Genomic DNA, 13,776 nt, shown 5'->3' on the forward strand with positions numbered 1-13,776 from the left:
CTACTTAACAAGGCCAACCACGTGAAGGTGGAAGCTCATTTGGCCTCACCGCCCTCCCCTTAACATCAATCTAAATTTCCCATTAACATCTAATTACATACTTCATTCATTTCATTCATCCATTTATGAACTATAACATTCAATCAATACAACCACATAACATTCATTAATATGATATAAAATTCATTAATACGCAATAGTAATCAAGACTTTATATTATATTATCAAAAGATTTTACAAAAGTTTTGCCTTGTTCAATTGCAGGCACTGGGGGAAAAAGAACAAGGCAAAAAGAACCCCTGATATAGCCCGGGACCGAAGTCCTATATACATTACAGACGCCCTTTATAGAGGTCTTTAAGAAGGCGTACCTCCTTTTATACAAGGGGAGGATTTCTGATAGAAGAACCTCCAAAAACAAATACAAGGTTGGATCAAAATCCATCCTAGCCAGATTCCCTTCCCAACATATTGGAGATTACAAATAACAATGGCTGAAAGGATTACAAATATTAATGTTGGAGGAAATTGGAGAGACAAAATTTTGAGGAGATCTCTAGTCTGGTTAAAGAAATGGTGGACACTAGAGGTAAATGTTGCAATCCTTGAATAACCTACAATAAAAAAATAATATTCCATGGCAATGAAAAGAAGGGGGGTGAGGGGTGTTTGCAACAGTGCCAAATGTTTACCGCATAGAGTAAATGGATTAATCCACATAGATAATGAACAAGAATAGCAACAATAGTACTCCTTTATTCGCATATTGCAACAGATTACATGTAGAGCATAAAAAGATTTACAATGATCCCAGACGGGCGTAAATACTTTTCACCGAACCTTCCTAAAGGGGTTTGTCAGCTACATAACAATCCTAATCTACTCGTCGGCTACAAAATCTTTATCGACGACAACACCCTGTCGGCTACACAATTTCTACCAACGAAAAGGGGTTAATAGGTCTTACCCCCCTAAAACAAATATTCAACAAGTCACCTGTTCTCAAAATAGGAAACCGTAAAACAATTTAGCACCTTACGCTTCTAGCTTTGGTCACAAATAAAAATATACATATACAAAGGATAGCGTATGAATGATTCGGATCTGCATATGTATACATATTCAAGTGGATATATATATATATATATATATATAAGATTATTTGCCAATCATAAGTATATAAAAAAAGAACAGTCTCAATAAAATGACTGTTGGAGCATCATTTATAAAGATTGAGATTAATTGAATTGATTCATTTCAAATAGTTTATAGAATTGGCATTCATCTTGTCATTTTTAGGTGAAATAGCACACATGGTTTAATAAATGGGCCTTATAACCATCACAAAAGGTAGTCTTAGTGGTAAAGAAACATTTAATATTCATTGAATGTATCGACCAACTTACTCAATTGTCAATAGAAATTACCAAAGAATTCAATTGTGATAGAATGACTTCCCATCAACTACACTCTGATGCAACTTAAATCCTATTTAACTTAAAAGTCTTGTTTCCAGACCAGTAGTACTAATTGATGTACTCTTAAATAGAGAAACCTACCATCTATCTAAGCCTGGTGATAATATCTCTAGTATTCTTAAATATAGCAACCAACCATTGTAGCTTAAGAAAAGCGAGCTTACCTCACATGCTTGAGATGCCTTGCAAAAGCAAACAATTTTCCCTCCAGAGAGCAAGTAGAGGCTGTCAAAGAGTTCAAACACCTCATTGCTAGGTTGATGAACTGAAGCTATTACAATATGCCCATCCCTCGCCAAGCTTCTTAATGTTTGGATAACAAAAAATGCAGATGCATTGCAATTAACAATTCGCCACATATCAATACATGCAATTTTAAATTAGTCATAATCCCAAGTAGTCAACAGTCTATAGAATCACTAGTAGTTAGTATTCAATGGTCTACAAAGAACAATAAAAAATCATTAAAATCCTCTCTAATGCTATTCTGGATTCAGTATCTGCCACCAATTTAGAAAGATTCTTACCTATCTAAGCTATTTGTTGGTTCATTCAGAAACAACAACCTTCGCCTCCTTAGAATTTCTAAGGCAATGCTCACTCTTCTCTTTTCTCCACCATTGATTCCCCTCAAGTGCCAGTTTCCTATGGGAGTGTTGGCACATTCCTGAGGACCCATTTCCACAAGTGTAGACTCTACTAGTGCTGATTTCTCTGACCAGGGCATTTTATCAGGTAGCCTTACATGAGCAGAGTATGCTATGTTTTCTCTCACCATCAAGATCCCTGCAATTAGAGTATCATCTTGAGTTACATATGCCTAAAAGAAAAAAGAGGAGAGGAAAACAACACCCATGTAAGAATATAACACTAAACATCAACAATTCACCCAAAAAATACTTCTTTGATTAAATGATACATCAGTTCCAAAGGAAAGCTTTTTCTTTTGGCCATTCAACTTGATAGATCCAGACTGAAATGTATTAGCTACCAATCTACCTGATTTCCACAACACAAATCAAACATCTAAAAAGCTTCATGAATCACAAATCAAATATGAAATTCATCATCTACTTGATGGGAAATGGAAACCTAATTTATATTACCTGCAAAGGCATCCAAGAGAGTAGATTTTCTAAAGCCAGAGGGACCCATGAGAGCCATCAAGGTGCAAGGCTCTGCATATCCATTCAAACCCTAAAGAATAGTTTGAGTTTCACCACTGCCAACAGAAACAGTAACACTCAAATCTTGCCATGTAAGCCTTGCTAAAACATCTATGCCTTTTGTATCAGTTTTCTCCTTCCACAATGTCTCACTAAGTGGACTCAACCCCCCCACCATCGCTATCCCTTGAACCCTACTGTTTCCTTGCTCTGTTTCCACTACAGCATGGTTTTCACCACCATAATCTACCATTTTTATAACACCTGGATATTTTCTTTCTATTAAACAGATACAAAGCTTCAAACCCACAAGCTTATAGTCGTTGCCTTTGAATTGCTCATACTCTTCACAACTATATTGGATGGTTGTAGACCCAAAACAGATATTTATGTGATGATGGAAAAAGAATCTGTTAACTACTTAGAGAGAGCTCATGTGAAAATGAAGGTGGTATGAAACTTTCATGGTATGGACTGTAAGTTTGAATGGTTTGTGTGTTCATACAATTGGCCTCATGGCCTAATTGACCACAATATAAAATGTAAAGGACGAATTAAGAATGAAGAGCGATGTAAGTAATGCAGCCATGCAAGATGAACTTTGTTAGAAATATAAGGAAGCCATTTGTTGGGTATTTCATTTGGGCATGATTGATGCCTCATCTACTTAGCTCTTTTTACTTATTAAAAGAGGGAGGATTCTGGTGAACATTTAATGACGTTCCTTCAACAAGCACCACCTATGTCTCACATACACACACCCAATTCTTTTTGCAATTATGATTCTTCCTCAACCAACTTCATTTAGTACAAAGTAACACACAACTAGTAACACACAACCTATTTTTAAAAATGTGATTTTTTCATCATCAGCATTTAACTTCAACCAATTATTTGCCCTTTTTGTTTGTTCAAGCAACTCTTGTTGAGCTGTAGAACAATAGTGATAAAAGAATGAGAAGTATTCATGTAATTTTTAGTTTTTAGTTTTATATTCATGCTAAGCTTTCAACAAAAAGAGACTTGCAATGAGTCTGACAAAAATCTTTTACACAAGTTGCACTTGATGTAAAAGAAAAAACATTGAGTGCACTTTTACAGTACATTTTGTTAAATTCTAGATGAAATGTAGAAAGATCTTGTTGGAATATTGTCATGGACAAGATTATTGATCAGTGTGTTTGTCATTGATGTCACAATGATTTGATTATAAGTTTAAGGAAATGTCAGGGCAAGGTTGAAAGATAGAGCTGGTTGAAGACATCATAAAGATGAGTTAGGATGAGATAAGGTTGAATGCATACAAATAGTTGCAATAAAAATAGAGCTGATTCAATATGTAATTCTATTAAGTCATTACATCAAAATGGCCCTAAAACTAAATAGGAATTGGTATGAGTATGCTGATCTGAACATTAGCATATCTCCTTTTAAGTAGCAAAGAAACAGTTCATGAAATTGACATATCTCTAAAATCTAAGCAACAATGCAAGGGATAGTGACCCACAATAAAAATCTGAATGTACAAGCAAATATATACTTATTACAATTAGCTCACAATATCAAGATTTTGAAAAATATTTGGATGCAACTATATTTCGCTGGAAAAAGATGGCTGTAAACATGGCAATCCCAAAATAAATTTAATTATAACTAGAATTTAAAATTGAGTTCACTAATAAAAAGAGTATAAGATGTCACACATCTTGTAGCCTCATACAACCCTTCTTTAGATGAATTTGAAAGTCTTGGAAATTAATTTATTTTGTTTAATGTACAAATATTCAATAAAATGTTTATAGTTTAACTCCTTATGCTTAGTACTTTGGAAGGAGACAATGTAATTACTCCTGTTTCAATTATTAAAATTCCAAAAATTTTGGATTTCAATAGGCATGAGAAATAAAATCTCATACAACTTAAAGGTATCTCCAATGAACTATTTTGAGGTACATCACATTACAATCAATAATGCAAACCCAGGATTGTGCTTGATTTCTAATAGCATTTTTATTGCCTTCATCTTTTCCAGACAAAATATATGAATTATTATAATGGCATGTAGCCAAAGTTTGAAGGGTAAATTACCATCCGCAAGGATGAATTGCTAAAATACAAAAAAGAGGAATCTTGTATATCAATATCTCTAATGATATTGGAATACAAAATATTATTGATACACAGTGGAATCTAGGTATTTCCATGATTAGAAATATATAGGTTGATTAGTGTTGGATACAATTGATAATTGCATGATTGTCTTTGATGTTACACAAATGTCATATCAGTCATCAGACAGAGTCTACCGAGCTCAGAAGGTAAGTACAGTTGTTGACAGAATTTACCGAGCTTGCAAGGTAAACAAAGGAAGTTCAGTGTTTACCGAGCTCACTCGGTAATCAAAGGATTTGTTGCCGAAAGACAGTGTTAACCGAGCTCACTCGGTCATCGAAGAAAAGTAGCAGACAGTGTTAACCGAGCTCACTCGGTCATCGAAGAAAAGTAGCAGACAGTGTTAACCGAGCTCACTCGGTCATCAAAGAAAAGTAGCAGACAGTGTTAACTGAGCTCACTCGGTCATCGAAGAAAAGTAGCAGACAGTGTTAACCGAGCTCACTCGGTCATCAAAGGAAAATCGGAGAAATCGGTGTTTACCGAGTTCACTCGGCGACTGAAAGATTTCACGAAATTCTCTGTATTAACCGAGCTCAGTCGGTTAACACATGAATTATTTTCTGTGCAGTATTTACCGAGTTAAGTCGGCCAGCGAAGGATTTCTCGAAGGTTAAGTAATTAAAGTTAATTACTTTATGTAATGTATGAAGCCGACTTATAGCACAATTATTTATAATTGTAACTTGTATTTGAGCCGACTTGATAATCTGAAAGGTATATATGAAGGATCAAGTTGCGAATTCAAGTATGGGAGTATGAATGTGAAAAAGCTAGCAGATATGATTGAATATCTAATATGCGAATTATAAGGAAGGTCAGAGCAAATTTTTGAAGGATCAGAGATGCAGAGTTGCATTTGATCAGAGAGGATCTAGAGGAACAGAACAGAGATCTGTATCAGCAAAGATAAGTTGTATTTATTTCAGATCACTCATTGTTACTTTCTAACAATTGTAACAGTGTTTTCAAATCTCTTAACAGAGTGGGTTTAACAGCCTTTTGTAAAATCCTCTAACAAGGTGGCAATTCAGTTGAATTGATCTAAAGACCTCTAGCAAGGCCACTCCTAGCAGGGTGATTAAATCCTCTAACAAGGTCGCACCTAACAGTGTGTTTTGTAACCTTTAACAAGGTTGGCTCCTAACAGGGCTCACTTCAGAAGAGTGAAAAACAGTAACTAGTTACATTGGTGGTTTTTCCCATATTGGGTTTCCACGTTAAATCTGGTGTCTCTTGTCTCTTGTTTCTTGTGTTTTCAGTTTGATTATATGAGTATTTCCTTTGACATCTTAAGGGACTTGTGGGAAAAGTTTTTGTAGTAACTGATTCACCCCTCCCCTCTCAGTTACTCCATTCTCATTTCCAACAATTGGTATCAGAGCTTATTGGTGCTTGCAGGAAAAGATTTCAAGGATCTAAGCCAAAGATCAAGATGTCTTACAAGAGAGAAATACCAAGACTCAACAAAAATAACTTCTCTGCATGGCAAGGATTGATGAAACTTCATTTGGCTACTATTGGTGATACAGGACTGAAATATCTTGATGAAAAATACAAAGAACCTTCCGGCACATTATCTGTCAATGATATAGCTGAAAAGAAGACTCATAACAATATGATGATAGACATTGCATCTGCACTAAGCTATGAAGAATTTGATGATATCAAGGATTGCCAAACCGCTTTTGACATGTGGAACAAGCTGAAAGAAATCTATGGAGGAGATGACAATGTGAAAAGAGCAAAAGCAGAAAGTCTAAGAGGACAATTTGACCAAATGAAAATGAGAGAGGATGAAAACATTGCAAAATATGTTGATAGAATCAAAGCATGTGTCAGTGCAATCAGGGCATCTGGAGGTGATATCAAAGAAGAGACGGTTATAAGCAAAGTTCTCAGAACCTTGCTTCCCATCTATGCAATCAGAGTTTCTGCAATTCAAGAAAGAAGGTGTGAAGCAAATCATAATATCAATTTGGAGGCTATAGTTGGAAGACTAACCGCATTTGAACTAGACAATTTTGACAACTATGTTCCAGCTTCCAAAAACATTGAATCAGCATTTGAGGCCAAACTTTCACTCAAAGATAAAGGCAAAAAGAAATCAAAGTCAGAAAGTGATGATGAATCAGACCAAAGTTCAGACAGTGATCTTGAAGTAATTGAAGCTCTACTGGCAAAGAAATACTCCAGAGGCAGAGGAAAATATAAAGGTAAAGTTCCTCTAATCTGTTTTTCATGTGAAGAAATTGGTCATATTGCAGCTAGGTGCCCAAACAAGCAGAACAATGATGAAAAGAAGGGTCATAAATGGAATAGAAAGAAAGATTACAAATCATTCAAGAACAAAGATAAGAAATCATGTTTCATGGCTGAAAATTCTAAGGATTCTGATAATAGTGAAGATGAAATTGTTTATATTGCTGTGAAAGATGATTCTGATAGTGATGAGGAAGATAAAATGGCTCTTATCTCTCATATAAGTATGAATGATACATGGATTATAGACAGTGGTTGCTCTCATCATATGACTGGTGATAAAACTAAGTTTGATCAGTTTGAAGATTATGATGGTGGCAGTGTAAGGTTTGGTAATAATGAACCTCGTTTCATAAAAGGAAGAGGAAGAATCTCTCTAACCAAAGAACTTATATGCAACAATGCCTATTGGGTTGAAGGTCTTAAACATAACTTGCTAAGTGTGGCACAGTTACTCAATACTGGATTTAAGGTGGAATTCATGCATGGAAAGGCAAGACTGTTGAATGAGCAAGGAAAGCTGATAGGATCTGGCACACAAACTAAAGGTAACTTGTTCTACCTAGAACTTGGTGAATGCTCATGTTTTATTGCTCAAATTGAAGAAAGTTGGTTATGGCATAAGAGGTTGTGTCATGTCAATTTTGATAATCTGGTGAAGATAAGCAAATTCAAAAAGGTAAGAGGCATTCCTAATATAAAGAAACCTGAGGTCGGTTTATGCAAGAATTGTCAGATTGGAAAAATGGGAAAGACTAGTTTTAAAAGTAAAAGCTATCAGTCTGAAGATATATTAGAAATTGTGCATACTGATTTATGTGGACCCATTGGAATTGAAAGTTATACTAGAGAAAAGTTCTTCATTCTTTTTGTTGATGATTACTCAAGAATGATGACTGTTATGTACCTAAGGAATAAATTAGAAGCTTTTGAGAAATTCAAATGGTACTTGGCAAGAGTAGAAAAAGAAACAGGGAAAAGATTGAAATGCTTAAGGTCAGACAGAGGTGGTGAATTCATTTCACATGAGTTCAATAACTTCTGCATTGAAAGAGGAATTAAAAGACAAGTTTCAGCACCAGGAACTCCAGAACAAAATGGGATAGCTGAAAGAAGAAATAGATCCATTATGGATTGTGCAAGGACCCTAATGATTGAAAAGAACATTGCTATCAAATATTGGAAGGAAGCTATCAGCACTGCAGTTCATACCTTGAACCGAGTACAACTGAAAAAGGACTCATTCAAAACTCCCTATGAATTATGGTATGGCTACAAACCCAATGTAAGTAATCTGAAAGTATTTGGAAGCAAATGTTATATTCTGAAAGAATCTAGAAAAGGTAAATTTCATGTAAAAGGAGATGAAGGAATATTTCTAGGTTACTCTTGTAAAAGCAAAGCATATAGATGTTTAAATCTATCTACTCACAAGGTCATAGAAAGTGCACATGTGAAAGTTGATGAGTTTGCAGAGAAATCAGAAGAAGAAAGCAAGAAGGTTCCTGAAGACTACAGAAGATTTATTTACATTGAACCTGATACTATACCAAGTACTCCAGTTAATCAGGAGTCCTCAACTCCCGAGTCATCAATGACCGAGTTGCAGGAAGTTCAAACCGAGACACAGGAAGTTTTTACCGAGCTAAAAGAATCCGAGTCACTTTCAGACTCTACCAAGCAAGTATCTACCGAGTCTGAATCTACCGAGCTAGAACAGCAAGAATCTGAAGTACAAAGGGACAACAATGAAACTCATTCAAGAAGTAAAGAACCTGTGTTAGCTAAATATGTCAGAAGGCATCATGCTCCAGATCAGATCATTGGAGACAAATCTGAAGGAACTCTGACAAGAAGTAAGTTAAAAGGCACTTGTTTACTTGCTGATTTTGAACCCAGAAATATCAAAGATGCATTGGCAAATGATAGTTGGATTGAGGCTATGAATGAAGAAATAGAACAGATAGAGAAAAACAAAACATGGACTCTTGTATCTAGACCCAAAGATAAGAATGTGATTGGAACAAAATGGGTATTCAGAAATAAACTAAATGAAGATGGCAAGGTATCAAGAAACAAAGCTAGACTAGTATGCAAAGGATATGCTCAAGAAGAAGGTATAGACTATGGAGAAACCTTTGCTCCTGTTGCAAGATTGGAAGGTGTAAGAACCTTACTTGCATATGCTGCTCACAAAGGATTCAAAGTTTATCAGATGGATGTCAAGTCAGCATTTCTCAATGGAATACTGGATGAAGAAGTTTACATTGAACAACCTAAAGGTTTTGTTGATCCAGATAAGAAGAACATGGTCTGCAAATTACACAAGGCGCTGTATGGTCTAAAACAAGCTCCTAGAGCATGGTATGAAAGATTGCATAACTATCTTATTCAGATTGGTTTTCAAAGGACTAATGATAACAGTAGCTTGTATATAAAAGAAGGTCCAGATAATAAGATTGTTTTGGCAGAAATATTTGTAGATGACACTGTTTTTACAGGCAATGATGATCTATGCAAAGAATTTTCAGAACAAATGAACAAGGAGTTTGAGATGTCTATGTTTGGTGAGATTAAATTCTTTGTAGGTCTTCAAATCCAACAAAGTAAGAATGGCATCTTCATCACACAGTCAAAATACATCAAGGAGATATTAAAAAAATTTGGTATGGAGGATTGTAAACCAGTTAGAACCCCTATGTGTACTGGATTGAAACTTACCAAGGAAGATGAATCCAAAGAAGTGGATCAAACACTGTATAGATCTATGATTGGAAAGTTGCAGTATGTAGTACATACTAGGCCAGATATTGCCCTTGCAGTCGGTATTGTAGCAAGATTTTCAGCAAAACCAAGAGAAACTCATATAATGGCAATCAAAAGAATAATGAGATATTTGAAAGGAACTGAAGATTATGGGCTATGGTACAAATTTGGAGGTAATTTGGATTTGAAAGTATTTACTGATGCTGATTGGGCAGGAAACCTTGATGACAGGAAAAGCACAAGTGGAGGAGCATTCTTTCTTGGAAAGAGATTGGTTTCTTGGACAAGCAAAAAGCAGAATTGTATATCCCAATCTACAGCAGAGGCAGAGTATGTTGCTGCAGCAGTAAATTGTTCAAATATTGTTTGGCTTAAGCAGTTATTGCAAGGAATGAGGATGGAAATCAAAGAACCAGTTGTTATGTTCTGTGACAATACTAGTGCAATCAATATATCAAAGAATCCAGTGATGCATTCTAAGACCAAGCATATTGCAATCAAATATCATTTTGTCAGAGAATTGGTACAAGACAAGGAGATCAAATTGGAATATGTCAATTCAAAGGAACAAATTGCTGACATATTCACAAAGCCACTACCTAAGGATGCATTCTTGTATCTCAGAGGTAAGTTAGGGGTTACACCCCTATCCGAAATTCACTAAAAACAAGTTTTAGTGATGCATCAACGCATACCAAAATGAAAATCTATCTGTTGATGCAGTCAAATCTGGAAGCTTTGCATATGAATCAGTACTAAAGGTACATTACAATTCATTTAAGTTCTATTGTCTTTGGCATTTGTTGTCAAAGAGGGAGAGATTTACTGTCATATCTTTCTGAAATTTGTGTGAAAAAGAAAGTTCTTATGTAATTCCTTCACAGAGGGAGATTACTGAAAGAGGGAGAGTCTATCATCTTAGAGGGAGAATTGTTTTGATGACACATTGTGCTGATAAGGACTTGTTTTCAAATTTCATTCTGCTATGACATGTTGTGTTGCCATCAATGCCAAAGAGGGAGATTGTTGGATACAATTGATAATTGCATGATTGTCTTTGATGTTACACAAATGTCATATCAGTCATCAGACAGAGTCTACCGAGCTCAGAAGGTAAGTACAGCTGTTGACAGAATTTACCGAGCTTGCAAGGTAAACAAAGGAAGTTCAGTGTTTACCGAGCTCACTCGGTAATCAAAGGATTTGTTGCCGAAAGACAGTGTTAACCGAGCTCACTCGGTCATCGAAGAAAAGTAGCAGACAGTGTTAACCGAGCTCACTCGGTCATCGAAGAAAAGTAGCAGACAGTGTTAACCGAGCTCACTCGGTCATCGAAGAAAAGTAGCAGACAGTGTTAACCGAGCTCACTCGGTCATCAAAGGAAAATCGGAGAAATCGGTGTTTACCGAGTTCACTCGGCGACTGAAGGATTTCACGAAATTCTCTGTATTAACCGAGCTCAGTCGGTTAACACAGGAATTATTTTCTGTGCAGTATTTACCGAGTTAAGTCGGCCAGCGAAGGATTTCTCGAAGGTTAAGTAATTAAAGTTAATTACTTTATGTAATGTATGAAGTCGACTTATAGCACAATTATTTATAATTGTAACTTGTATTTGAGCCGACTTGATAATCTGAAAGGTATATATGAAGGATCAAGTTGCGAATTCAAGTATGGGAGTATGAATGTGAAAAAGCTAGCAGATATGATTGAATATCTAATATGCGAATTATAAGGAAGGTCAGAGAAAATTTTTGAAGGATCAGAGATGCAGAGTTGCATTTGATCAGAGAGGATCTAGAGGAACAGAACAGAGATCTATATCAGCAAAGATAAGTTGTATTTATTTCAGATCACTCATTGTTACTTTCTAACAATTGTAACAATGTTTTCAAATCTCTTAACAGAGTGGGTTTAACAGCCTTTTGTAAAATCCTCTAACAAGGTGGCAATTCAGTTGAATTGATCTAAAGACCTCTAGCAAGGCCACTCCTAGCAGGGTGATTAAATCCTCTAACAAGGTCGCACCTAACAGTGTGTTTTGTAACCTTTAACAAGGTTGGCTCCTAACAGGGCTCACTTCAGAAGAGTGAAAAACAGTAACTAGTTACATTGGTGGTTTTTCCCTTATTGGGTTTCCACGTTAAATCTGGTGTCTCTTGTCTCTTGTTTCTTGTGTTTTCAGTTTGATTATATGAGTATTTCCTTTGACATCTTAAGGGACTTGTGGGAAAAGTTTTTGTAGTAACTGATTCACCCCTCCCCTCTCAGTTACTCCATTCTCATTTCCAACAGATTAGGTCACTTCTGCATAGCTCAAATTAAATATAAAAATAGAAACTTTCAGCCACTGCACCCTCATGAGGAGCATTGTATGGGAAAGAGAAATACAACTATTGAAATGAAATGTATAGCACAAGTCAAAAGAATTAGAGAATGTAACAAGAAATTAGATCATTGAGGAAGACCATCATCAATTATTGAGATGAAGTGAATGGAGCATGTGGTAAAATAGATTGAGTTAATCTCTCTTCATCTTCCAAAAGTTTATATGGGTCAATGTAGGTAGGAGCTGCCACTTGTTTGTTACTAGCATGTATGAAGGTTGGTCCAAAATACTGCATCAAGAGCATGTTCAGCATAGTTCCATTCATAAATGGATAATGAAATTGAACTTGCCAAGAATTTAAATAGGACTAGACATGAAATTGCTAAAAAGATTTAATTAAATTTGAAAAAGGAACTATTCCAAATACAGTGTGGAAAAAATAAACATGCTTGTCCTTTGAATAAAATTAAATAGAAAATAAATTCTTAAAACTGGAAACCTTTTCTTAAACACTAGTTGCTTCTACTAAAAGTGAATGCTCATTGAAGATAAAAAAATGTGGCTTTAATAGCTCAAGTAAATCATTATCTAATAATCAATGGCATGTGCTAGGATCCATGCATTCTACAAGTTTTGACTTTCAAAATTGTCTTACCAATAATTCAGTGACTATAAATGGAAAAGAACATGGTTTTAAAACAGAGTCTTGGGATATAATATTCTTTTAATGTAACAAGATGAAGCTAACTTACAAGAAGCTATATAATCATCAAAATACCATGGTAAAGCATCTGAGGCTACAATTACAATAATTGAGAGTATTTATAATGCCATATTCCAGTTATCATAATGCTCGCAGTAATAAATGAATACTCATTGAAGATGGAAAATGTGGCTTTAATAGCTGAAATAAATCATTAGCAAATAATCAATGGCATGAGCTACAATCCATGCATTCTACAAGTTTTTCCTTCCAAAATTGGCTTTACCAATAGTTCAGTGACTTTAAATTGAAAAGAACGCAGTTCTAAAACAAAATATTGAGATATAATATTCTTTTAATGTAACTTACAAGAAGCTATATAATCATCACAATACCATGGTAAAGCATTTGAGGCAACAATAACAATAGTTGAGAGTATATACAATGCCATCTTGTGGTCAGCATCACACCTTGTCTGTAATTTGTTATACCTCAAGATTTAGCTTGTTTGGGTACTAGTTTTGTTTCCTTTCAGCTTCTCTGTGCATAATATCTTGAGTTTTAATAGGCCTATTTCCTGATTTCTATGGGGTGTATTCCTTGTTATGATTTTTTTCTTCTACATAGAGAGTGATCATCATTCATTACATTATCTTTAGGCACTAATATTAAAGGACTGCTATTAAAGCCAGTTTTATTTGATGGTTGTAGGATGTTTCTCTATAAAAATGCATTGTACAAAATTATTGGTTGGCTTGAAATTCATAATAAATATGAGTGTAAATATATATATATATATATATACATATACATATATACATATCTCTCTCTCTCTCTCTCTCTCTCTCTCTCTCTCTCTCTCTCTCTATATATATATATATATATATATATATATATATA

This window comes from Cupressus sempervirens, chromosome 10 (genome assembly GCF_028749045.1).
Source record: "Cupressus sempervirens isolate cs-2001-9-10 chromosome 10, ASM2874904v1, whole genome shotgun sequence".
NCBI classification, from domain to species: Eukaryota; Viridiplantae; Streptophyta; class Pinopsida; order Cupressales; family Cupressaceae; genus Cupressus; species Cupressus sempervirens.